Below are 27,374 nucleotides of genomic sequence, written 5' to 3'. Positions count from 1 at the left end.
TATATTGTTATAATTGTTCTATTTTATTATTAGTTATTGTTGTTAATATCTTACTGTGCCTAATTTATAAATTAGACTTTATCATAGGTATGTCTGTACAGGAAAAAACATAGTGTATATAGGGTTTGGTACTATCTGAGGTTTCAGGCATCCACTAGGGGTCTTGGAACACATCCCCCATGGATAAGGGAAGACAACTGTACATCACAACCAAGTGGGGTTTCTCCTAGGACTGCAAAGTGGCTTTAACCCTGGAAAATCAATCAGTGTAATTCACCATATTAACAGATTAAAAAATTAAAATGATCAGATAATTTCAATAAAGGCAGAAAAAACATTTGACAAAATCCAACATTTGTTCCTGATTGTTAAAAAAAAAAATTAAGCAAGCCAGAAATAGAAGGGAATCTTCTTACCTAATAAAAGGCATCTACCAAACAAAACCCTATAATGAACATTGGGGTTCATTAATGTTTTTCCCCTAAGGTCATGAACAGGACTGGTCTCTCTACTCTCACCACTTCTATTCAACATTGTATTGGAGATTATAGCCAATATACTGAGGCAAGAAAAGGAAGTAAAAGACATTCAGATTTATATAAACAAGAAAAGTTGCCTTTATTTGCAAAAAAAAAAAGTTCATTTAAGTTAAAAATCTGATGGAACTTGCAAAAAGGCTGCTGGGACTAATAAATGAGTATAATGCTGAAAGATACACGGTCAATATAAAAAAATATATTACTAGCAAAAAACACCTGGACATTGAAATTTAAAAAAATACTATCTACAGTAGCATAAAAATATGAAATAGAGTAAATAGAAAAAAAAAGTATGTTAGACCTATACAATTAAAGCTACAAAACATTGCTGAGAAAAAGTTTTAAAGGTCTAAATAAATGGAGAGGTATACCATGTTCATGAGTTGAGAGACTCAATACTGTCAATATGTCAATTCTTTCCAAATTAATCTACAAACTCAACATAATTTCAGTCAAAGTCTCAGCAGGCTTTTTTGGTAGAAATTTACAAGCTGATTACAAAATGTATTGGAAATGCAAAGGCTTAGAATAGTCAAAATAGGCTGGGCGCAGTGGCTCACGCCTGTAATCCCAGCACTTTGGGAGGCTGAGGCGGGCAGATCACGAGGTCAGGAGATCGAGACCATCCTGGGTAACACAGTGAAACACCATCTCTACTAAAAAATATAAAAAATAAGCCGGGCGTGGTGGCGGGCGCCTGTAGTCCCAGCTCCTCGGGAGGCTGAGGCAGCAGAATGGTGTGAACCTGGGAGGCGGAGCTTGCAGTGAGGCGAGATCGCGCCACTGCACTCCAGCCTGGGCGACAGAGTGAGATTCTATCTCAAAAAAAAAAAAAAAAAAGAATAGTCAAAACAACTTTCTTTGAAAAAGAGGAACAAAATTAAAGGACTTAAATGACCTAACTTTAAAACTTATAAAGGCACAGCAACGAAGATGGTGTGGCATTGGTGTACAAATAGGCAAGTAGTTTAATAAAGCAGAACAAAGTCCAGAAACAGACTCATAGATATGTGGTCAATTTTCAACAAAGGTGCAAACTGGACATCGTCAAATTTAACCTCTCTCTGCTCTTTGAAAGACACTGTTGGCTGGGCACAGTGGCTCACGACTGTAATCCCAGCACTTTGGGAGGCTGAGACGGGTAGATTGCTTGTGCCCAGCAGTTTGAGACCAGCCTAGGCAACATGGCATAACCCCATCTCTACAAAAAATTAGCTGGGTGTGGTGGCACACACCTGTGGTCCTGGGAGGCTGAGGTGGGAGGATAGCCTGAATCCAGGAGGTTGAGGCTGCAGTGAGCCATGATCATGTGACTGCAGTCCAGCCTGGTGATAAGCGAGACCCTGTCTCAAAAAGAAAAAGACACTGTTAAGAGAATAAAAAGTCACAGATTGAAAGAAGACATTCGTAAATCACATATCTGATTTTAAAAAGACTCATATCCAGAATATATAAAGAACTCTCAACGCTCAATAATATGAAAACAAAGAATTTTTAAGAATGCCCATGGGGAACAACAATTGAAACAGACACTTGATCAAAAAAACACGTATGGATGACAAATAAGCAGGTGAAAAGATGCTCCATAGGATCAGTCATTAGGGAAATACCAATTAAAATCACAGTGAGACCACTACACACCTATTAGAATGGCTTAAATTTGAATAACTGGCAATACCAAGGGTTGGTGAGGATGTGGAGCAACTAGAGCTTTTAGGTACTGTTTTACAATCACTTTGAAAAACAGCTTGGGCTGGGCATGGTGGTGCATGCCTGTAATCCCAGCACTTTGGGAAGCTGAGGCAGGTGGATCATCTGAGGTCAGGAGTTCGAGACCAGCCTGTCCAACATGGCAAAACCCCATCTCTACTAAAAATACAAAAAGTAGCCAGGTATGATGTTGCGTGCCTATAATTCCAGCTACTCAGGAGGCTGAGACAGGAGAATTGTTTGAACCCGGGAGGCGGAGGTTGCAGTGAGCCAAGATTATAACATTGCACTTCAACCTGGGCGACAGGGCAAGACTCCGTCTCAAAAAAAAAAAAAAAAAAAAAAGGAAAAAAAGAGCTTGGCAGTTTCTCTCATACTTCATATACAATTACCTTGAGACCCAGCAATTCCACTCCTAGGTATCTAACCAAGAGAAATGAACACGTATGGCAATATAAAAATGCGTATGCAAGTGTTCATAGCAGCATTATTTGTAATAGCCCCCAAACTGGAAACAAACCAAATGTCCATCAACAGGTGAGTGGACAAACAAGTTGTGAAACATACCTAGCAGGAAAAAGAAATGAACTAGTAATATGCACAATGACATGGGTGAAGCTTAAATTACGTTGAGTAAAAGAAGCCAGACCAAAAAAGAGTACATACAGTATGATTTCATTTATATAAAACTCTATAGGCCAGGTGAGGCAGTTCACGCCTGTAATCCCAGCACTTTGGGAGGTCGAGACAGGAGGATTGCTTGAGTCCAGGAGTTCTAGACCAGCCTGGGAAGCATAGGGAGACCCCATCTCTACAAAAAATAAAAAATAAAAATTAGCCAAGTGTGGCAGTGTGCATCTGTCATCCCAGCTACTTTGGGAGGCTCAGGTGGGAGGATCGCTCGAGCCTGAGAGTTCAAGGCTGCAGTGAGCTATGATCATGCCACAACCCTCCAGCCTGGGTAACAGAGTGAGACCCTGTCTGTTAAGAAAATGAAGAAAAATCCTAGAAAATGCAAAATAATCTATAGTGACAGAAAGCAGATCAGTGTTTTCCTGGGAATCGAGAGAGAGAGGTGGGTGACCAAGGGGAATAAGAAAACTTTTGGAGGTGGTGGATATATTCACCATCTTGATTGTGGAGATGATTTCCCAGGTGAAAACATGTCAAACTGATGAAACTGTATACTCTCCTAAGTGTGTACAGTTTATTGTAACTACAGGCCAGGCACGGTGGCTCATGCCTGTAATCCCAGCACTTTGGGAGGCAGGGGTGGGTGCACTGCTTGAGTCCAGGAGTTCGAGACCAGCCTGGGCAACATGGGGAAACCCCGTCTCTACTAAAAATACAAAAACCACCACCACCACCAACAACAACAACAAAAAGCTAGCCAGGCGCGGTGGCACATGCCTGTGGTCCAAAGGATCCCTTGAGCCTGGGAGGTCGAGGCTGCAGTGAGCCATGATTGCATCACTGCACTTCAGCCTGGGTGACAGAGTGAGATGGGGAGGAGAGGGGAGAGGAGGGACCTTCTTTCCCGCCTTAAGAGGGGAGTCAGGATGCAAAGCCAGGTCATCTGACCCAGAGCCTGTGTCCTTACCTGGCTGTCTCCTGCCTCCCAGTCTGCACCCAGGATGTTCCCTTTGGGGCCCTAAATGGTGCTCAGATTCCCCTGGGAATATTTACAGGGGCTGGTGTATTTGATCCTGCATGAGGTTTTTTGGTTGTTTTGTTTTTGAGACAGGGTCTCGCTCTGTTTCCCAGGCTAGAGTGCAGTGGTGCCATTATAGCTCACTGCAGCCTCAAACTCCTGGGCTTAGGCAATCCTCCCACCTCAGCCTCCTGAGTAGCTGTGACTATAAGCACATACTAACACGTCAGGCTAATTCAAAAAAAAAAATTGCAGAGATAGAATCTCGCTATGTTGCCCAGGCTGGTCTCAAACTCCTGGCCTCAAGCGATCCTCCCACCTTGGTTTCCCAAAGTGCTGGGATTGCAGACACACACCACCATGCCTGGCCCCATATGAAGTATTTGTAAGACTTCACCTTCATCTGACAATGGTAGTGATAGTGACAATGAAGATGATGATTTTTCTTTTCTTGTTCCATAGGCCTCAATCACCGTCAGCTCCCTGAGAACAGCTCCTAACTCCTATAATGGCATATTCCCACCTCAGGGCCTTTGTAGAGGTTGTTTCTTCACCCAGGGACACCTGGATCATCATACTTCATCAATTAATTGCCCTCATCCTTCAGCTTTCAGCTTACAAGATTTTCTTTTTTATACTTGCAGTCTCAGGGTTTTGAAAGGCCAAGACAGGAAGATTGCTTGAGACCAGGAGTTTGAGACCAGCCTGGGGCAACATAGCAAGCTCTTGTCTCTATTTAAAAAAAAAAAAAAAAAAAAAAAATAGCTGGTCATGGTGGTGCACTCCTGTAATCCCAGTTACTCAGGAGGCTGAGGCAGGGGGATCACTTAAACCCAGGAGTTCCAAGCTGCAGTGAGCTGTGATCATGCCACTGCACTGCAGCCTGGACAACAGAGTAAGAACTTGTCTCAAAAAAATTTTAAAAAGGCCGGACGTGGTGGCTCATGCCTGTAATCCTCAGGAGGCCGAGGCAGGCAGATCACGAAGTCAAGAGATTGAGACCATCCTAGCTAACACGGTGAAACCCTGTCCTACTAAAAATACAAAAAATTGGCCGGGCGCGGTGGCTCACGCCTGTAATCCCAGCACTTTGGGAGGCCGAGGCGGGTGGATCACAAGGTCAGGAGATCGAGACCACGGTGAAACCCCATCTCTACTAAAACTACAAAAAATTAGCCGGGCGCTGTGGCGGGTACCTGTAGTCCCAGCTACTCAGGAGGCTGAGGCAGGAGAATGGCGTGAACCCGGGAGGCGGAGCTTGCAGTGAGCCGAGATCGCACCACTGCACTCCAGCCTGGGCAACAGAGCGAGACTCTGTCTCAAAAAAAAAAAAAATACAAAAAATACAAAAAATTTGCCAGGCATGATGGCAGGTGCCTGTAGTCACACCTACTCGGGAGACTGAGGCAGGAGAATGGTGTGAACCTGGAAAGCGGAGTTTGCAGTGAGCCGAGATGGCACCACTGCACTCCAGCCTGGACAACAGAGCGAGACTCTGTAAAAATAAAAATAAAAATAAATAAATAAATAAAAACATTTTATAAGATCTGTGGCCCTATCTGCCAAGCCCTGTCATCTGAATTAGGGCCCTATTGTTCTCTCTCTCTTTTTTTTTTTAAAGATGGGGTATTGTTCTGTCACCCAGGCTGGAATGCAAGGATGCAGTCACGGCTCACTGCAGCCTCAACCTCCCTGGCTCAAGCAATCCTCCTGCCCCAGCCTTCTGAGGAGCTGGGATCACAGGCATGCACACCATACCCGGCTAATATTTTAATTTTTGCAGAGACAGGATCTCACTATGTTGCCCAGGCTGGACTTGAACTTCTGGCCTCAAGTGGTCTTCCCGCCTCAGCCTCCCAAAGCGCTGGAATTACAAGTGTGAGTCACCGTGCCCAGCCTGTTATGTCCTTTCAGACACCCTGCCTCATTCCTTTTTACGACTTGCAGTCATGCAGTTATCTGACCGTGGGTTTGTGTGAGTCTGTCTTTGAGGCTGGTCGCGCTGGCTCCTGCATTTCCAACACAGAACCTGAGCTTGGGCTCAGAGTAGGCACTCTGTAAACATACGTAGGACGAGTGAGGACATTCCCTGGATGATGCCTAGGATGCCCAGGCCACAGAGCTGCCATTGAATCTCCTGGGGGTTAAGGTCCACCACGTTCCACTCAGCAGGAAAAATTCAGAGCTGACATTAATTCAGACCCCACATACATGATTCTTACTGAGTTAGACACCAAGACAATCTTGCCCTTTGTTGGGACTGTGGGAGTCTTACGTACTTCTACAGAGAAGCCAGTCTAAAATCAGTCGCTTTTTGAAACCATCAGCTCAAGAAATTAAGGATTCTGTCAGCGTGCCCTGAATTTCTGGGCCCAGCAATTAATTCCTTCTAGATTAAAGGATTGTTGTGTTTCTGATACATTATTATGCGGAGTGGGCTTGCTGTGAATTTTAAAACTTTAACCAGAATCCTCATTAACTGGGACCTTTTATCTGTGTGCAACTTCTAGAAGAGGCCAGTGGCTAGAAAGCGAGCCGACGCATCCAAAAAACACACTCCGGGTGTCCTGTTGCATATTCAGTCCAGGCAGCTGTTCTCCTTTCTGATGGAAACAGGGCCATTTACTTACAATGTGCCCGGTGCCGGCTGGACGTTGTACATGCACCATTGAATCATCACCTGCTCGGTCAGGCGGCCGCCGTCATTATATTAGCTCCAGCGTACAGGTGAGGAGACTGGGGTTGAGAGAGGTGGGGTCCCTGCTTAAACCAATGGGTGGCCCAAGTCTGTCCGAACTCCAGGCCCCATGCTTGGCTCTCAGTCTCTGTTGCTTTCCCTTCTCCCTGGATGGTGAAGACCACTGTGCGGAAGGATGACCACAAGGCCTTTTGGGCCACCATCCAGCCAAGAGCTATTTCATCTGTGCTGGGCATGAGGCTCCGCTGAGCCCGTGGGAGTAGGGAGGCTCGAGGGAGCAGACCCAGTCGTGTGTGAGGCTGACTCAGGCCAAGAGCTCCATCCTCTGGGAATACCCACAGGGTTCAGGGCCCAGGGAGGCCAGCCCCCGCTGTCTATCATGAACAGGCTCTGTCTCCTCCCTAGCATCAGTCCTCCTCCTGCCATATGTCTGGGAACTTGAGCTCTCAGGCAGAGTCTAGCCTAGCTGTCTTTTTTTTTTTTTTTTTTCTTTTTTTGAGACGGAGTCTTACTTTGTTGCCTAGGCTGGAGTGCAGCAGTGCCATCTCGGCTCACTGCAACCTTTGTCTCCCAGGTTCAAGCGATTCTTCTGCCTCAGCCTCCCGAGTAGCTGGGATTACATGTACATGCCACCACACCTGGCTCATTTGTGTATTTTTAGTAGAGACAGGGTTTTGCCATGTTGGCCAGGCTGGTCTCGAACTCCTGACCTCAAGTGATCCACCTGCCTCGGCCCCCCAAAGTGCTGGGATTGCAAGCATGAGCCATCATGCCCGGCCAGCCTAGCTGTGTTGATGGCAGAATGGGAGCCCAGATGCAGCCCTTTGAGGGAGAGACTTCCAGGCTCTATGTCAGATGCTTGCTGAACATCTCCAAATGAGCCTGGGTCTCCCAGCATTGCAGCGACTTCCCACTTTGGTTCACGAGGGTTTATATACACAAAGCATTTATGCACACAGCTACTTCCTCACCCATGCACGCCTGGAACCAGCGCTCCCCAGCCCAGTGTACACCCCAGGCTAAGAGCCAGGCCATCACTCCCACAGTGGGCTTCCCCTAGGGGATCTTCTAGAAACCTTAGAAACTCAAAAGGGGTCAGGATTCCAGGAGTTCTGGCATCCCTAAGTAAAGTGCCCCTTTCAGGCTCCTCAGAGAAAGAATGGGGGAGTCGGGCAACGCCAGGGAACAGCCCACTACTCACTGCTGGGAGCATGTGGAGAAATTAGAACGCTTCTGTGCTGCTGGTGGGAATGCAAAGTGGTGCAGCTGCTGCGGAAAACAGGTGGTGGTGCCTCAAACAATTAAACATAGGGCCGGGTACGGTGGCTCATGCCTGTAATCCCAGCACTTTGGGAGGCTGAGGCGGGCATATCACAAGGTCAGGAGATCGAGACCATCCTGGCTAACACGGTGAAATCCTGTCTCTACTAAAAATACAAAAAATTAGCCAGGCGTGGTGGCGGGTGCCTGTAGTCCCACTTGAGAGGCTGAGGCAGGAGAATGGTGTGAACCGAGGAGGCGGAGCTTGCTGTGAACTGAGATTGCGCCACTGCACTACAGCCTGGGCGACAGAGCGAGACTCCATCTCAGATAAATAAATAAATAAATAAATAAATAAGCAAACATAGAATTACCCATGTGACCCAGCAATTCCTCTTCTACGTATATACCCAAAAGAATTAAATATACCAATTCCACTTCCAGGTATACACCCAAAACAAAAGGAGGGTCTCAAAGAGATCCTGTGCTCATAGCAGTATTCATAATTGCTAAAATGTGGAGAAACTCACATATCCGTCAATGGAAGAATGGATAAGCAAAATGAGGTCTATCCTTTCAATGGAATATTATTCAGTCCTGAAAAGGAAGGCAGTTCTGACACAAGCTACAGTGAGAATGAAGCTTGAGGACATTATGCTGAGTAAATGAAGCCAGTCACAAAATAATAAATACCGTATGATTTCACTTATATGGCGTACCTAGAGTAGTCAAAATCATAGACACAGAAAGTAGAATGGTAATGGCTGGGAAAAAGGAGTAATGGGGGTTATTGTTTAATGGATACAGAGTTTCAGTTTTACAAGATGAAAAGGGTTCAGGAGATGGATGTTGGTGATGGTTACACACTACGAAGGCATTTAATTCCACTGAACGGTACCCTTAACAGTGGCCAGTTTTGATGGGTGTAGTGGTGCAATTACGCCTGTAATCCCAGCACTTTAAGAGGCCAAGGCGGGGAGCAGGGGAATCGCTTAAGCCCAGGAGTTCAAGTAGAATGGTAAAATTCCACTTATATGAGGTACTTAGAGTCATCAAAATTGTAGAGACAAGTAGAATGAGGGATGGGGCAATGAGGAGTCAGTATTGAACCAGTACAGTTTAATTTGCGGAAGATGAAAAAGTTCTGGACGGGGGTGACAGTTGCATAACAATGCGAACGTACCGAAGTGTATGCTTTAAAATACTTTAAAATGGTTAAAATAAGTAAAATGGTCAGTTTTCCAGCCTGGACAACATGGTGAAACCCCATCTCAACAAAAAAATAGAAAAATTAGCCAAGCATAGTAGCGCATGCCTGTAGTCCCAGCTACCCTAGAGGCTGAGGTAGGAGAATCACATGAGCCCGGGGAGGTCGAAGCTGCAGTGAGCTATGATCACCCCACTGCACTCCACCCTGGGTGACACAGTGAGACCCTGTCTCTGAAAAAAAAAAAAAAAAAAAAAATCTATTTTACATTATGTATCTTACCAGAATTTGTTAAAAAAAAAAAAAAAGAAAAGAAAAGAAAGAAAAATCTGAAGTTCCCCTTCATTAAGCAGCCTGCTAGTCTGATGATCCTAGTAAATCCTGGTGGCGACATTTCAAGGTACATTCTGCGATTGCCCTCAGTTTTCAATTTTCAGGTGAGAAAGCCAAGAGAGGTGACATGAGCAGCCTGAGGTCACCCAGCAAGTGGCAGGGCCAGGATTCTACCCAGGACCGCTGACATCTCCCAGCCACAGAGGGAGTGGCCCCCTTCCCTGATGGCTCCCCCAAAATCCCACTCAGATTCTCCTTCCAGGGGCCAGCAAACAGGATCCAGATGGCGGTTCCCCAGTTAGGACAGGGCCTAACTTGAAAGCCCTCTGCCAGGATTTCCAAATGCATCCCAGATTTTTGTCCCGGAAGCGTCTGGTGCCCTCCTGCTGGGGCAGTGGGGAACCCAGGAGCAGCCAGGCCTGGCCATCGGCCTGGGCAGTGACTGGGGGCTGGCAGGGCTTGGCACTGACCTCTGGTCCATCTCCTCAGAGCCCCCGGGGGATCCTGCCAGCCCTAGGAGGCCCAGTTTGCTCTGACGGTGGATTTGTCTTATTCCCACCTCTGTAACAAAGCCCCACAACTTGCTTGGCTTAAACAACAGACACTGTCTCGCTATTTTAGTGCTGGAAGTCTGAAATCAAAGTGTGGGCAGGGCTGGTTTCTTCTGAGGCTGAGAGGGGGAGTCTGTTCCAGGCCCCTCTCCTGGCTTCGGGTAGCCTCCAGCATTCTTTGGCTTGTTGGCGGCCATCTTCTGTGTCTTCACATCATCTGCCTCTATGTGCATCTGTCTCTGTGTCCCATTTCCCCTTATATAAAGACACAGCCACATTGGATTAGGGCCCACCCACGTGACCTCATCTCAACATATCATCTGCAAACACCCCATGTCCAAAGAAGGTTCCACTCACAGATCCTAGGGGTTAGGACTTCAACATCTTTTGGGGGTGTTGGGGGGGACATAATTCAAACCATAACACCATCCCCCAATGCTGTTACTCTTCTCAGCTGCCCAGGAGGCCAGTGGGGAACATTCTGGGGATTGGAGATGTTTGCAAACTGAAATGGCATTTCACATACTCTCTACGGTTTTATGAATTGTTAACTGTTGCCACCACATACTGAGTGCTTCCTTGCTGTGTGCCAGGCACTCGACATAACTCCCCAGTCCTAGCTGCAGGGTGGCTGCTATCATCCCATTGTACAGGTGAGCCATTGAGACTCACCTGGGAGGGGTCACTCGCTCAGAGTCCCATGGCTGATAATTCCCATCTGTGGGATTCATCCCACCACCTGTCTGAGCAGAGGCCCTGAGGTTTCTGTGACTCCTCCTATTCCGGAACACATTCCCCATCCCCTTCTTGTGTTCCTTCCTTTTTGATCTCACACAACTTGAAGTTGGAGGAATTAAGTGCAAATGATTGCAGTTGGAGTAAAAGACAGCGCCTGGGAATTCAGGCAGAAAAGGTGTGTGATGGGAAGGCCTTCCTCCTTTTCTTTTTTCACATTCAAACAGAACTTCAGATTTTAGAGGTGAGAAAGGGCCAGGTGAGGTGGCTTATGCCTGTAATCCCAACACTTTGAGAGGCCAAGGTGGGAGGATCCCTTGAGGCCAGGAGTTCGAGACCAGCCTGGGCAACATACCAAGACTTCATCTCTACAAAAACAAGATTTTAAAAAATTAGGCATGGTGGCACATGCCTATGGTCCTAGCTACCCAGGAGGTTGAGGCAGGAGGATTGCTTGAGCCCAGCAGACAGGACTATAGTGAGCTATGATCATGCTGCTACACTCCAGCTTGGGTGACAGAGCAAGACTTTGTCTTTAAAAATATATATATATATATAAATGTGTATATATATATATGTATATGTATATATTTAAAGGTGAGAAAAACATGTTCCCCAAGATTATGAGGAAGGAAGATGGGAAGAGGTGGAAAGTGAAGAGTAAGGTTCAGGATCATCTGACCCTTAATGCCCTCCTCCCACCCTCAGAAACGCTGACATTCTAGTCGGGCATGTTCGCGTGTGCCTGTAATCCCAGCTACTCAGGAGGCTGAGGCAGGAGAATCGCTTGAACCCAGGAGGCAGAGGTTGCAGTGAGTCGAGATCGTGCCACTGCACTCCAGCCTGGGCAACAGAATGAGACTCTGTCTCAAAAAAAAAAAAAAAAAAAAAGAACACTGCCATTCTACAGGGAGCAAGATAGACACGAGCTACGTGGCCCTGCCCAGGCTGAGCTCCCAGTCCAGAGAGTGCATCCAGGTGAACCCCACCACTATAACCTGCTGCCATAACCCCCAAGGAGCCCATAACATCTCAGGTTGTGAAGGGAAGTTTGGGGTGGGGGTGGCGCACCTAAACTGAGACTTGTGGGTAAGCAAAAGGCACCCAGGTGAAGCCTGGAGGAGTGCCAGGTGGAGAGAACAGGGAGATCACCATGGAGGAGGCTCTGGAGGCAAGAGAAAGCTTGGAGCCCTTTAGGAACTGGGGAAAAGGTCAGTGTGGTGGGAACAGGGTGCCTGAGATGCCAGCAGGGCCAGGCCATGGAGCTTTGCAGGTCAAGTGTGAGCTGCTTCCAGATGCCCTGGGAGCCACTGTGGGACTCCAAGTAGCAGGGGACTGGGTCTGGCTTCCTCTGCCTGCAAGGGCTGGAGACCAAGGCAGGGTGGCCCAGCTTAGATGATGGCAGTTGGGGTAGGGAGGTGCGGTGGGCTGAAGGATGGCCCCCACCAAAACATAGGTCCATGTCCAGGAACCTGTGAAGGTGATCTTATTTGGAAAAGGGTCTTTGTAGCTGTAATTGAGAATTTTGAGTGCCCAGGTGCAGTGGCTCACACCTGTTTTCCCAGAATTTTGGGAGACCGAGGCAGAAAGATCACATGAGGCTGGGAGTTCAAGACCAGCCTGGGAAACAAAGAGAGGCCCCATCTCTACAAAAAACTTAGAAACTAGCTCGATGTGGTGGCAGGTGCCTGTAGTCCCAGCTACTCAGGAGGCTGAGGCAGGAGGATCATTTGAACCCAGGAGTTCCAGGCTGAAGTGAGCCATGATTGCACCACTGCATTCCAGTCTGGGCAACAGAGCTAGATTCTGTTTCAAAAAAAAAAAAATTAGCTGTGCGTGGTGGTGGGCACCTGTAATCCCAGCTACTCGGGAGGCTGAGGCGGTAGAATTACTTGAACCCGGAAGGTGGAGGTTACAGTGAGCCAAGATCACGCCATTGCACTCCAGTCTGGGCAACAAGAGCGAAACGCCGTCTTAAAAAAAAAAAAGAAAAGAAAAGAAACTGTATACCCATTTGCAGTGATTCCCCATTCTCCCGCAGCCCCCACCGCCCCACCACCAGCTCCTGGCAACCACTTTCTGTCTCTGTAGATTTCCCTATTCTGGGTATTTCACGTAAATGGAATCATACACCATGTGGCCTTTTGCGGCTGGCTTCTTTCACTGAGCATAGTGCTGTCAAGGCTCACCCATGTGGCAACGTGTCAACGTTTCATTCCTTCCGAACAATATTCCATTGCGTGGATGGACCACATGTTGTCTGTCCAATTCATCTGTCGACACACATTTGGGTTGTTGCCACTTTTTGGTTCTTATAGATAATGCTGCTGTGAACACTGAGGTGCATTTTTGTGTGTGACCCTATTTCCATTTCTCTTGGTTAGATACCTAAGGGTGGTGAATGTGGTTTTTTAAATATTTTTATTAAATTTTTTTTTTTTTGAGACAGGGCCTCACTCTGTTGCCCAGGCTGGAGTGCAGTGGTGTGATCTTGGCTTACCGCAACCTCTGCCTCCCGAGTTCGAGTGATTCTCCTGCCTCAGCCTCCCAAGTAGCTGGGATTACAGGCACGGGCCACCACGCCTGGCTAATTGTATTTTAGTAGAGATGGGGTTTTGCCATGTTGGCGAGGCTGGTCTCAAACTCCTGACCTCGGGCGATCCACCCGCCTCGGCCTCGCAAAATGCTGGGATTACAGGTGTGAGCCACTGCGCCCAGCCAGTGAATGTGTTTTTTAAATTAAAAATAACGGATGTTCTTTTTTATGTATAATTTATTTCTTTTTATGTTTAAATATCTTTCAGTTTGTTAAAAGGACATGCTAATCTGCTCTGTGTTGTTCCAATTTTTAGTTTATATGCTCCCAAAGTCAGCACGTGTGTACTTAATTACAAAAGTGATTCATTAGAGGTCACCAAAGTAACAAATTGGAAACAAGAAAACATTTCTCACCTTTAAAATCTGTTCTGTTTGAATGTATATGTGCAGCTTTATTGGCACATAATTCAAATATCATACAAGGTCAGGCATGGTGGCTTATGCCTGTAATGCCAGCACTTTGGGTGGCTATGGTGGGAGGATCACTTGAGCCCAGAAGTTCAAGACCAGTCTGGGCAGCATCGGCAGACCTCGTCTCTACAAAAAAAGGTTTTTTTTTATGTTAGCCAGGTGTGGTGGTGCACACCTGTTGTCCTAGTTGAGGATGAGGCAGGAGGATCGCTTGAGCTTCTGAAGTCGAGGCTGCAGTGAGCCAAGATTGTGCCACTGCATTCCAGCCTGGGTAACAAAGCAAGACCCTGTCTCAAAAAAATAAAAATTTTAAAAATGTTTAAAAAGAAGATATTGAGGCCGGGCAAGGTGGCTCAAGCCTGTAATCCCAGCACTTTGGGAGGCCGAGGGGGGCAGATCACCTGAGGTCAAGAGTTCGAGACCAACCTGGCCAACATGGCAAAACCCCATCTCTACTAAAAAATACAAAAATTAGACAGGGGTGGTGGTGCACATTTGTAATCCCAGCTACTCAGGAGGCTGAGGTGGGAGAATTTCTTGAACCCAGGAGGTGGAGGTTGCAGTGAGCTGAGATCACGCCACCACTGCACACCAGCCCGGGTGACACAGCGAGACTCCATCACAAAAAAAAAAAAAAGATATTGACACACTCATAATGTCCCCAAAGATATCTGGTGTGTCCCGCCCTGCAGATGTGCGTTTGCTAATGCTTACGTTCACAGCATGTGACACAGCAATTGTGTGGACGGAAACTGTGACAGCTTCTGCCCTGTGCAGAAGGCAACCTCTGTCAGGCCCCTCTGATCCCACATGTGCCCATCAGTAATGACCCATTCAGTGCAGATTAGACATAAAACCAGCTTTGACTTCAAAGGACCAAGCAGCTAAGAGTAAGAGAAAGAAGGAGGATTTTCAGCTGCCTGGGAGTGGGGAAAGATATTCAAAGGGCTGGAACCTCTCTTTCTTTGGCAAAAAAGAAGGCCAGAAGAACCTTCCAAAGAAAAAAAAAAACCACTGGGGAATCGTTATATTAAGATGGATGGATTATGGGTGATTTATTTTCTTTTAAAAGAAAACTGCTTTAATGATATGATATTGCTATTACAATGTTTTACTACTAAGAAAGATTCTAAGAAGCCACTGAGGGTTATGGATGAAAAAGAATGGTTTTATAAAACTCAGCAATTCTTAAGAAGAGTACAGCCAAAAAGGCTTTCTCACTCCTTTATAGTTTCTTCCAATAACTGGCTCACTAAGTCGGAGGCTGAGCAGGCAGACAGCTGCAGACCTAAGGGAAGCTGTGACCATCTAATCTGCAAGAATGAGAGTGACTTAGAGCACATAGGAAAAAGCAGGTAAGAAAAGGCATAAAAGGTTTCTCTCTTTAAAATCATTGTAAAAAAAAAAAAAATCAGGAATTCTTGACCATTCATGATTAGTAAGAAAGGCTGCACCTAATTTTTTTTTTTTTAATTTTATGTTATAAAGACAAGGTCTTGCTCTGTCACCCAGGCTGGAGTGCAGTGGTATGATCATGGCTTACTGTCACCTTGAACTATTGGGCTCAAGTGATCCTCCTGCATCAGTAGCTAGGACTACAGGCCACCATGCCTGGCCCATTTTAAAATGTTTTTTAGGGCTGGGGTCTTGCTACATTGCCCTGGCTGGTCTCAAACTCCTGAGCTCAAGTGATCCTCCTGTCTCAGCCTCCCAAAGTGCTGGGATTACAGGTGTGAACCACCACCCCCTGGCCAGTGTTTGCCTTTTAAAATATCTCTCTGTGTAAGTATCCAATCTCAAATTATATTTTCTCTATTGCAAAAATAATTCCTACAAGCATTCCTCCTTACACAGTGATTGATAGTTCTATTATGTAGGTTCAAGTGTTTTAAAAAGAGTTCCACTTATTCTAAAAAGTAGTATGAAATAGAAAAACATACTTGTCTACTCAGAAGCACAGTCTAGAGGCGGCAGAATGCCTGGCACAGAATCTACTTTCCACTCCTTCACCAAGTACAGACATTGTGAACTGATCACAGCACTCTTCTCCACTAATCTAAAGACTGTCTCTCTAGCCTCTTTATCCCTTTTTATTCTTCTAAAAAGCAACTTGTAGGAGTGGATCAGAGCTGGCATCCAGGAGGGTGTGTGTTGGGTGGGGCGGGGGTAATGGGGGGAAATCGCATCTCTGTGCAGGTGCAAAACTAAGACGCCTCCCAGTGGTGGAGATTTCTAATTGCAGGCACAGTACTTAGAGGACCAAAGCAAGACAAAAGGGCAGTAAATGAATGAATGATTCAGTCTAGTCTTCTGTAAATACATTCCTCCTAGAGAAGAGTTTTGAATTTTAACATGAGTTTTCTTTGCTTTAGGGATTTTAAGACTGGCTAATAGAAGCATTTCAGGTGACAGTTGGTAGCAAAGGGCCTTTAGAAAACCTCAGACTCTGGTTGGGTATGGTGGCTCATGCCTGTTATCCCAGTACTTTGGGAGGCCAAGGTGTGTGGATCACTTGAGGTCAGGAGTTCATGATCAGCCTAGCCAACATGGCAAAACCCCGCCTCTACAAAAATACAAAAATTAGCTAGCCATGAGGTGGGTGCCTGTAATCCCAGCTACTCAGGAGGCTGAGGCAGGAGAATAGCTTGCACCCAGGAGGCAGAGGTTGCAGTGAGCTGAGATTGCACCATGGCACTCCAGCCTGGGTGACAGAGCAAGACTCTGTCTCAAAAAAAAAAGAAAGAAAAGAAAACCTCAGATTCTTTCCCCAATATCCTCTTTGCCAAAGGCTGACCCTTCTTGCTGTCCCAAGCCTTGCATCTCCAGCCTGCTCAAGATTCCTCACTCTGCAGACTATATGCAATATGCTTTGGATACAACCTAGGGACTATTTCCTGATCAGTCTGTGCCAGGCACTGGGCAAAGAAATCCACATGCCTCATTTAGATATTCCTCATAACAACTTGTCCTAAGACAAGTGCCCTACCCCATTTTTCAGGTGAACACACTGAGGCTCAGAGTGGGGAAGTAATTTGGCCAAGGTCACTCAGTGTCTTACTCAGGGACAGGCAGGATTGAAACATTTTCCTGGCCAAGCTGGGCCTACAGGCCCCACAATGTTAGCCCCATGTTGGGCCCCTCTTTGACACCAGGCCACCCTTCTCTTGCCAGAGGAGTCCAAGACAGGTCAGCTGTGCCCCTGGGAATGTCCCACCAGGGCTGGGCATAGGCAGCCCACATGGGCCAAGGGGTGCCTGTCGGGAGGGAAAGGGGACACTGCAGGGTCTCTGGGCCAGTTCTGGACCTGCACTGTTCTAGCGACTGTCCTAGCGTTCTGCAGCCAGAGTTTGAATCTGGCTGCTGCTAGCTGTGCAACAGTTTGCCACCCTCGCTGGCCTCCCTTTCCTGTGCCAGATCCCTCCTCTGGGGGCAGCTGTGATAATGCATGTAGTCACATAGATAAAGGCTCGGGGCTGACAGTGCAAAGCGAGTCAGTGGTCACCCCTTTATCTCTGTCTCTAACACTGTCTCCTTCTGTGTGTGTGTGTGTGTGTGTGTGTGTGTGTGTGTGTGTGTGTGTGTCTCCCGGTACTACTGTCTGTCTCTCTGTCTTTCCCTCCCCCTCTCTTCCTTTTCCTCCCTCCAAGGGGTCAGGGGAGGACACAGGACACAGCCAACTTCGGCTTTGTGAGGCCCCAGCTTGCAGACATAGGGCAGGCCCGGGGTGGGGGTAACCCTGGCCGCCCGCCAGCCCACCTCCTGGGACAGGCCCTTCCCTCTGTTCAGGCCCCTATCTCCCCTACTCACAGCCCTGAATAGCCTCCACTCAGGTGTGTCCCTAGCAACTGGGAGCCCTGGGCCATGCCTGCTGAGGACAAGGACACTGGGTTCCTCCTGGGAGAGCATGGAGGGAGTCATCTCCCTTAGGAGCCACCCTCACAGACTCCCAGGGCTGGGGCTGGGAGGAGCTCCTGAGTTAGCCCTGACACTTGTGGTTCCTCTGCCCCATCTTTCTTCCTGGAGGTGGAAACCTACATGGAAACCTCCACACGGCACTCAGGAGCACTCCCAGGCTGCAGACAACAGCTCCTGGAGCCTGGAATGGCAAGGGCTGCTGTTTTACACGCAAACCACACACACACACCACAGAGACACACACACACAGACACATAGACACATACACACTTCATTTTTAGGGCAAAAGGTGCCTATGCCATGCATACTTTTCGGCACTAAATTTTTTTCAAACAGTGCAAAGGGATTCATAATGAAAACTAACACCCGAGGCCAAGGTGGGCGGATCGCTTGAGGTCAGGAGTTGGAGACCAGCCTGGCCAACATGGTAAAACCCTGTCTCTACTAAAAATACAAAAATTAGTCCCGCACAGTGTCGTGCCCCTGTAGTCCCAGCTACTCAGGAGGCTGAGGCAGGAGAATCGCTTGAACTCGGGAGACAGAGGACGCAGTGAGCCGAGATTGTGCCACTGCACTCCAGCCTGGGTGACAGAGCAAGACTTCAACTCGAGAAGAAAAAAAAAGGGGGGCCGGGCCCGGTGGCTCAAGCCTGTAATCCCAGCACTTTGGGAGGCCGAGACCATCCTGGCTAACAGGATGAAACCCCGTCTCTACTAAAAAAAAAAATACAAAAAACTAGCCAGGGGAGATGGCGGGCGCCTGTAGTCCCAGCTACTCCGGAGGCTGAGGCAGGAGAATGGCGTGAACCCGGGAGGCGGAGCTTGCAGTGAGCCGAGATTGCGCCACTGCACTCCAGCCTGGGCGACAGAGCGAGACTCCGTCTCAAAAAAAAAAAAAAGAAAAAACAAACAAACAAACCTAACACCCTTGGTCCGTCAGTTCACCTTCCTGAAAGCAGTCAGTTTCTTGTGAATCCTTCTAGAGAAAGTGAATGCATAATTCAAATATTAATATTGATGGGTGTATATTCCTGCAATTTTCCCCTAAATGGCAGCATCCTTTACTTACAGCTGTACTAACTTTCTTCACTTAACAGGTGATCTTGGAAACTAGTTCCATATCAAAACACTTAGATCTACCTCATCTTTATGTACATATAATTCACATGTCAAAAAATTTACCCTTTAATGTGTACAATTCAGTGGTTTTTAGTATATTTAGAGCGGTGCAATCATCACCACTACCTGATTGCAGGACACTTTCATCACCCTAAAAAGAAATCCCACACCCATGAGTGGACACATCCCTTGCCCTCAGTCGCTGGCAACCAATAATCTGTCTTCTGTATCTATGGATTTGCCTAGTGTGGGTATCTCTTATGAATACAATATATGGCCTTTCATGTCTGGCTTCTTTCACTTAGCATAATGTTTCCAAGTTTCCTCCATGTTGTAGCTTTGTATCAGTGCTTTGTTCCTTTATTTATGGTTAATATTCTATTGTATACATATACTACATTTTGTTTAGCCCCTCTTTCTTTTTTAACAGCAATGTAGTATTCCACTGATGGATGTATTTAATTTTTCTTTTTTTTATTAGACAGGGTCTCACTCTGTCACCCAGGCTGGAGTGCAGTGATGCAGTCATAGCTCACTGCAGCCCCGATGGCCTGAGCTCAAGCAGTCCTCCCACCTCAGCCTCCCCAGTAGCTGGGACTACAGGCACGTGCCACTACGCCCAGCTAATTTTTGTATTTTGTGTAGAGATGGGATCTCGCTATGTTGCCCAGGCTGATGTACCTTAATTCACCAGTCTCCTGCAATGGGCAATTAGATTGCTTCCAGTCTTTTGCTACTACAGATACTACTGCAGTTAATTTCCTTGTGTTCTTTGCAAATATACCTGTAAGAAACTTCCTCAGTGTAAAATTGCTGGGTCAAAAGGGTATACATTTTTCAGTTTTATATATTTACCAACTGTGTTTCAAAGAGGGCACACACAAAGGTGACATTTTCCCCATACCCTTGCCAACCCATTTTATCAAAAATGTGAAGTCCTTACCATCAGCTTTGCATTGTGATTTTCATTTGAATTCTTTTCTTTCTTTTTCTTCTTCTTCTTCTTTTTTTTTTTTTTAAAGACACGGTCTTACTCAGGTGTGCACCACCACACCCAGCTAATTTTTAAATTTTTTGTAGAGATAGGGGTCTTACTATGTTGCGCAGACTGGTCTTGAACTCCTGGTCTCAAGTAATCATCCTGCCATGGCCTACCTAAGTGCTGGGATCATAGGAGTGAGCCACCATATGCAAGCGCATTGCTTTTCTTTTGAGTGAAGCCTTTTCATTCTGAGTTAGTCGTCCGTTCACAACTTTTATTGATTTAGCTATTGAGTCATTGACCAAATGTTATTGATGTGTAAAAGCTCTTTATATGTGGAGAAAATTAGCCTTTTTATCTGATTTAGACATTGCAAAATTTTCCCCAATTAATCATATTACAGTTGACATTTGAACAATATGGGGATTAAGGCACTGATCCCCCTCATGCACACTCAAAAATGTGCACATAACTTTTGACTCCCCAAAAACTTTACCACTAATAGCCTACTGCTGACCAGGAGCTTACTGATCACATAAACAGTCCATTAAAGCTGGGCGTGGTGGCTCACACCTGTAATCCCAGCACTTTGGGAGGCCGAGGCAGGTGGATCACCTGAGGTCAGGAGTTCAAGACCAGCCTGACCAACATGGAGAAACCCCATCTCTACTAAAAATACAAAATTAGCCCGGCATGGTGGTGCATGCCTGTAATCCCAGCTACTTGGGAGGCTGAGGCAGGAGAATTGCTTGAACCCGGAAGGCAGGTTGCGGTGAGCCGAGATCACGCCACTGTACTCCAACCTGAGCAATAAGAGCAAAACTCCATCTCAAAAAAAAAAAAAAAAAAAAAAAAAAAGCATTCAGTAACAATTCAGTAAATTTGTGCTTTTGGGATGGAAATAGAGCATCATAAAGGTCTTCATCCTTGTCTTCATGTTGAGTAGGCTGAGGAGGAGGAGGAAGAGGAAGAGGAGTGGGTGGTCTTGCTGTCTCAAGGGGTGACAGGGGTGGAAGAAAATCCGCATATAAATGGACTCATCAGTTTAAACCCATGTTGTTCAAGAGTCAGCTGTGTTTTTGTTCTATACAGAAATTGTGGCCTGGCACAGTGGCTCACAGTGTAATCCCAGCACTTTGGGAGGCCGAGGCGGGTGAATCACCTGAGGTCAGGAGTTCAAGACTGGCCTGGCCAACATGGCGAAACCTTGTCTCTACTGAAAATACAAAAATTAGCCAGGCATGGTAGTACATGTCTGTAATCCTAGCTACTCAGGAGGCTAAGGCACGAGAATCGCTTGAACCCCGGAGGCAGAGGTTACAGTGAGCCAAGATTGCGTCACTGCATTCCAGCCTGGGTGACAGAGCAAGACTTTGTCTAAAACAAAACAAAACAAAAAAACATAAATTGTTGTGCACCCAGATGTATCTTGTACAGCTTCTTAGAAAGGTTATAAAAAGGGCTCAGCATCTATGCCTATTTATGATACTTCAGGGGCACCACACAAATCAACAGATGTCCCCAGCCCAGAATGCTGTGAGTGCTGAACCCCAGCGGACACACGACCCAGTGCTGGGGGTGTGAAACATCCTTCTAGAGGTGGAGTGGGGGTGATTTCCGAGCTGAGACTGAAGGGTGAGCTCAGGCAGGGTAAGTGGGCATTGGCAGGCAGAGGGGACAGAACAGGAAAGCCCTGCAGACAGACGGAGAGCACAGGGTGGGCTAGGGAACTGAGACATCCCAAGCCTACCCAGGGCCTAGGGGTCTGTCCCAGGGTCTGGGGACAGTGGGAGGACAAGCAAGCTGGGCCCCCTTCAGTTCTCAGCCTAAGGGGAGCAGGAAGACTGGAAGGTTTTCCTCCCAGGGTTGCTTGGCTCCATTTGCCTTTGGGAAGATCCTGCAGGACTGAAAGCATCAGAGAGGAGGCAAGAGGCCATCGAAGAAACCAATGCCACATTCCATAAGGGGGCGGAGGCTGGATGGGATGGAGCCAAGGAATGAACACAGGGAAAGAGGACCCAGACTTAGCCCTGCAGAGGTGACCGGATGGTGGGGCAGGGACAATCTGTAGTCAGGTCCTCTCCCCCTATATAGCTGTCCATCTACCTAAGACTCCCAGGACCAAGCCTCAGGTTAGGAATCCATTCCCTCTGGGCCCAAGGGCTCTGTCTAACGGGGCTACCCAAGCATGATATATTCCAGCCCCAGGCAGCCCAGAGCCCACAGGCAGCCATTGCCAGATGCCTGGGTGGGCGATGGAGGAAGGACAGGCTCCCCACCCTTGGCATGGGATGGGGGTCTGAAGGAGGCCAGAGTCTGTGCAGTGCTGAGAACAGATGAGGCTTGGGATGGTGGAGGGCTGGTGCCCCAGTCCTGCTCCCTCTGCCAGGCTCCTACAGGAGCTGAGACCAACCACCTAGGATCCTCTTCCCAAAGAGCCCCTCTTTCTGAGTCTGTCTTTCTGTCTGTCTTTCCATCTGTCTCCTTCTATGAAAGATGAAGACATCTCTCTAGATCACTTTGTCTCCCTTTCTTTCTGGCTACCTGGCACATTGTCCTCTTCTGAGAGTCTCTCGCTGTATCTCTCTGTCTCTGTCTCTGACTCCTTCTGTCTCGCCACCACTCTCATTCTCCTCCTGCTTCTCAGCACCACCACAACCTCCCCATTCATCCTGGGGCTGTCAAGTGGGGTGGGCCCAGATGCTCATGACCCAGCAGGTGCCACCCGGGACTGGCAGGGCTGGTGGGCAGCTCCAGGGCCTCTGCTCTGAGGGGCTTCTCTGGTCTACCCTTCCCTCCTGCCAGATCTATCCAACCACAGGGACTCACAGCTGCCTCTTTAGATGCGTCCAGCTGGGAGTGGGCTTCACCTCGCTGGGCTGGGAGATGGACAGCTTCCCACACAGAAGGTCTCAGGCCATGTTCCCAGGCTCTGGTCACCAAACATTTCCCTCACCAGCCTGGAAGTTCCACTACCAACGATTTAGGGTTTAAATGGCAGGAAGCCCTGCTAACTCCCCCTCCTCCCAACATTAAACCTTAAACATATCAGTCATTCACACTCTAGTAGGAATGAGCCAACAGCTCTTCCCTCTACCCCCTAGTTGGGTGGATGCTGCATATGGAGATACTGTTCATCCATTTTTGCAAGAGGAGATGAAAGAGAAGCAGAGGAAGGGACCTGAGAGAAGGCAAGTAGGGCAGAGGTTGGGGGTCAGAAAGGGGAGGATTTAGGAGAAATTGCCAGAGGAGGGGAAGGGGGAACAAACATTGCTAAGGAGAAAGCCTCTCATTTGTCCACTCCTGCACAGTCAACAAAGCACAGTTGTAGGAAAGTCCCCAAGTCCTCACGTCACCCCCATTTTCCAGATGGAGAAACTGAGGTTCCGAGAGAAGGGACTCTCTCTAGATCACACAGAACATCTAGGTCTCCTCACTCCAACAAGAGGTGCCCTGTCTTGCTGTGTTCGCTCATGTCCGGCCCTGTCATTCTGTTGTCCTCTCCCTGCACCCACCTCAAAGATGCAGAACGGGAGATTCCAGAGGAGGACAGGAAGGCCCTCCCCAGCCCTAATTTATGATTTTCTGCCAGCTTCCTTCCTCCCACTACTCCCTTCCAGCCCCAGTCCCAGCTCTCTGGGGAAAGAAAGAGCTGGGTGAATGAGAAAGGCAGCTCCATGGAGCATAAATAACTTGGCTGGGCAGCTGCAGGCTGTCCAGGTCTCCCAGCACCCCAATCCTGGCCCTGCAGGGTGCTCCCAGCTCTGAGAGCCAGGGACAGGAGGGCCAAACCCCCGATCAAAAGCGCAGAGAGCAGCCATTGCTCTTGGACCCTGTCCTTTGTCTGGTCAGCAGCTTTGAAGGCTGTGGCCTTACACGGTCCCTTCCCTTTCATGGTGTCCAGGCGCTGCCTTGGCCGTCAGGCCTGGACCCCTGGGGGCTGCGGCCATGGGCTCTGGGCACCCCTCGGGCTGCTCCTTCACCTATGGAAGAGGCACGATATGGGAAGAGTACCTGGGCTCACACGAGCTAGTGTGTGCACAGGGCTGATACAATAGGGCACACCCAACCTGGAGAGACAGTCCTGTAGGACACAGCGGCAGGAGAGAGTCCCTCAGCTACGGCCCCGAGGGACTTCACAGGGGAAGGAGGCTGCAGCCCAGGTTGTTTGTTAAGAGGATAAAACATTTCCTGTTTGGACTAGGCCAGGGTGGATGCGTCAGTGAATCCGCCCCAGACAGGCTGTGTTTCCTGGATCCCATGGCCTGCCCTGGGAGGGTGTCTGTGTATGTCCCCATGTGGTCCCCATGGGTGTGGGTCCAGGTCTGGGTGTGTGACCATGCATTCTCTCTGGCTTCATCAGCCCCAAGATGGGACCCCATATGTGAGCCAAGTTATCTCTTATCCCAAAGAAGCCCCACTTCAGGGCTCAGCTGGTGGGTGGCAGTGTGGTCTGGTGGGTAAACTCATAGGCAGGCACCCATCACTCACTAGCCGTGAGCCCCACACCTGGGGACAATAAGGCTGCCTTCCGGGTGGCAGAGAGGATCACAGCAGACAATATAAGTAAAATGCTTAGCACAGCGCCTGGCACACAGTCAGCGCTGGGGAACGGAAGCTGCTGTCGTTACTGGAGGTTGTGGTCTGGTCTTGGCAGTGGAAAGGACCAGGCCCCCAGCGGGGAGGCCCCGCCACAGGGACAGGCCCTGAGACCTCAAGCCAGCTGGCCCCTCTCCTCTCAGTTTCAGCAAACACTGAAACCTCATAATCAAAACCCCAGACCCCCACGGCATTTCCTGTCTTTCCACTCAACTGACCAGAAAGCAGGCTGTCATCCAACAGGAAAGTGAGCCCTTAAATGGGGGCTTCAGCTGTGCCCCAGGGCCACCGAAGGGAGACCTGAAGCTTTCACACTTTCCCAGAAGCTCAGACTCTTAAGCCAGAGGGACCTTAAAAAGTCCCATGTGGGAGGGTTGCTTGAGGCCAGGAGTTTGAGACCAGCCTGAGCAACAGAGCAAGACCCCATTTCTACAAAAACTATTAAAAATGAGCCAGATGTGCTGTCACACACCTGTAGTCCTAGCTAATCAAGAGGCTGAGGCAGGAGAATCGCTTGAGCCCAGGAGGTTGAGGCTGCAGTGAGCCACTGCACTCCAGCCTGGGTGACAATGTGAGACCCTGTCTCAAAAAAAAAAAAAGGTCCCATGGCTTGTTTTTTCAGGCAAAGAAATGAGACTCAGAGAAGGGAAGTGACTTGTCTCAGGTCACACAGCTCCCAGAGGTTGCTCTGGAATTGACACCCAGGCCTGTGGGTCACAGGGCTTGTGGGGTGGTAACCATTAGGTCACACAGCCACAAGGTCAGTCTTTAGTGATAAATAAATACCCTGGACCTGGGAATCCCAGCCTCAGCAAGGACAGGCCCCTTTCTGATGTGAAAATGTTGAGAATAGCTTTTACCAGGAGAGTCTCTTGCTGGGAAAATTCTGCAGAGGCCTGAGTCTGCCACTAGTTTGATGGCATTGGTTAAGAAATGTGGATGCCATAGGCCAGGCGCGGTGGCTCACACCTGTAATCCCAGCACTTTGGGAGGCCGAGACAGGCGGATCACGAGGTCAGGAGATCGAGACCATCCTGGCTAACATGGCGAAACCCCATCTCTACTAAAAATATAAAAAATTAGCCGGGGGTGGTGACAGGCGCCTGTAGTCCCAGCTACTCGGAAGGCTGAGGCAGGAGAATGGCGTGAACTCAGGAGGTGGAGCTTCCAGTGAGTTGAGATGCGCCACCGCACTGCAGCCTGGGCGACAGAGTGAGACTCTGTCTCAAAAAAAAAAAAGAAAAAGAAAAAAAGAAATGTGGATGCCATTAATCGCAGGAGCATCTTGGACATGTTGCAAACAGACCTAGCAGTGCCTCCTCATTCTCTGGCACCCATCTGGCATCCCAGACACCTCTCAGTCCCTCTAAGACATTATCCAGTGCTTCTCCTTCCTAAGCAGCTATGTGTTAAACAGCTGCATGTTTGAGCTTCCTAAACAGCTCAAAGCACCCCGTGGGGTGATGGGTTTTTATCTGGGTCCCTTGATTGGGGTTTCAGACAGGTCTGGCATCCTCTTGGGGGCGTGGCTCCTCAGGAGTGACGAATTATCCAAGGTGTTAAGTCATTGATCTAGCTGTGTCAAAAACAAGGGCTAACCAGAGAGGTATGAAGCTGCGTTTCTTGGAGGTCAGAGAGATGGCACAGGAGATGCCCCAAAATTTCATGTGAAAAGGAGGGCAACAGCTCCCCAAGGGGGCAACATTGGCACCATGGTGATGTCATTGGAGGAAGTGGGAGCTCTTGGGGGACCATGTGTAGTAGAGGAGAGGGGGCGACAGGCCATTACCATATCTCAGTCCTTCCCACACTCCTGTAAGGAATGTACAACTGTCCTCCCTGCAAAAGAAACACTGAGGCTCCGAGAGGGGCAGGACTTGCCTGAGCTAACTGGAGCAGAAGTAGTAGAGGCAGGGTTTGAAAACAGCTCTCACTACCTGTCCCTTGAGATGGCATCAGCTTTCTCTATGTGGACACACTGGTGATGGATCCCCATCCTGCCTGCCTGCCTATGGTGGCCTATGCTGCCTGCCCCTGGTGAGTCCAGGAGGGGCAGTCCAGTGACTGGCAGATCCTTTCTGGGGAGTGTTTCTAGAAGGGACCGTGGGTCTGGACAAGCCATAACAGGAAAGAGCCAAGCTGGGCAAGGGCTTCCCCAGCCCAGGCCTAACTACTGTCCATCGATGCAGGCAGAAGGTGGGGTTAGAGACTGTCCTGGGAAATGGGAGTCTGGGTCCTCTCTCACATACCACACAAACATGTACCCCTGCACACACACACTACACTTACGTATACCTTTGTGGAATGTGGAGCCCTTCCCCCAGAAGCCCATCCATGTACCCCAGATGAAGAAACCACACAACACCAATTCTTACCTTGTTACATATGGTGAAATTGAGGCTTTGACCAAAGTGCTGTGGTTAAGAGCTGGTACTCTCCAAAGTCAGGTGATCTGGGTACAAATCCTGGCTCTGCCAAACCCCTGCCACGGTGCTTCAGGTAAATGACAGCTCCTCTCAGTGGCTCAGTTTCTCCACCTGTAAAATGAGAATAAGAACAGACCCTGCATTGATGGGGTCCACCCAGATCTCCTTCTAGGGAGACTGTGAGTACCTGGGCCTCAGTTTTCTCTTCTGTAAAATGGGAATATTGCACCCAGTTCCAGCAGAGTGGCTTGAAGATTCACTTGAGACAAGATGCGAAGTGGCCGCCGTGAGGTGCCCAGTACACATGGCACGCACTGCTCAGGAAGCTTTCCTTGGAGGGCTGGATCCTGCAAAGGTGTTAAAAAAGGATGAGTCCCTGATATCATTCACTCAGGCGAGGCGGGTTCGGGTCCCGGCTGCGTCTGGGACCGTGGCCTGGGCCTGTTTCCCAGTCTACAACTAGTGGGAGGACACCCCGGAGCTGGCACCCCGCCCCCAAAAGGGTCCCGCGGCGCGCAGGGTGTGGGGCTCAGGTGGACACCTGGCGGGCCTCCTGGCTGGGGCGCCCGGGCCCCTCCGGGCTCCTTCCGGGTTGGCAGCGACGGCGCAGGGGGCGGGGGGCCGCGCCGAGGGGCTGGGCG

At 48.5% G+C, this 27,374-nt stretch overlaps 1 long non-coding RNA gene across 1 annotated transcript; it reads right to left on the bottom strand.

Annotated features, from left to right (window-relative positions):
* LOC119627335 (uncharacterized) lies at positions 1-27,374 on the bottom strand. The gene is made up of 5 exons (XR_005243545.2): positions 27,275-27,374; positions 26,921-27,080; positions 26,683-26,844; positions 19,670-21,085; positions 1-1,882 (listed from the first exon to the last, which is right to left on the bottom strand). It is a non-coding gene; the product is annotated as an uncharacterized lncRNA (long non-coding RNA).

This window comes from Chlorocebus sabaeus, chromosome 19, assembly GCF_047675955.1.
Source record: "Chlorocebus sabaeus isolate Y175 chromosome 19, mChlSab1.0.hap1, whole genome shotgun sequence".
NCBI lineage: Eukaryota > Metazoa > Chordata > Mammalia > Primates > Cercopithecidae > Chlorocebus > Chlorocebus sabaeus.
The sequence above is the reverse complement of the archived record's forward strand: the minus strand, read 5'-3'. Positions and strand labels throughout refer to the sequence as shown.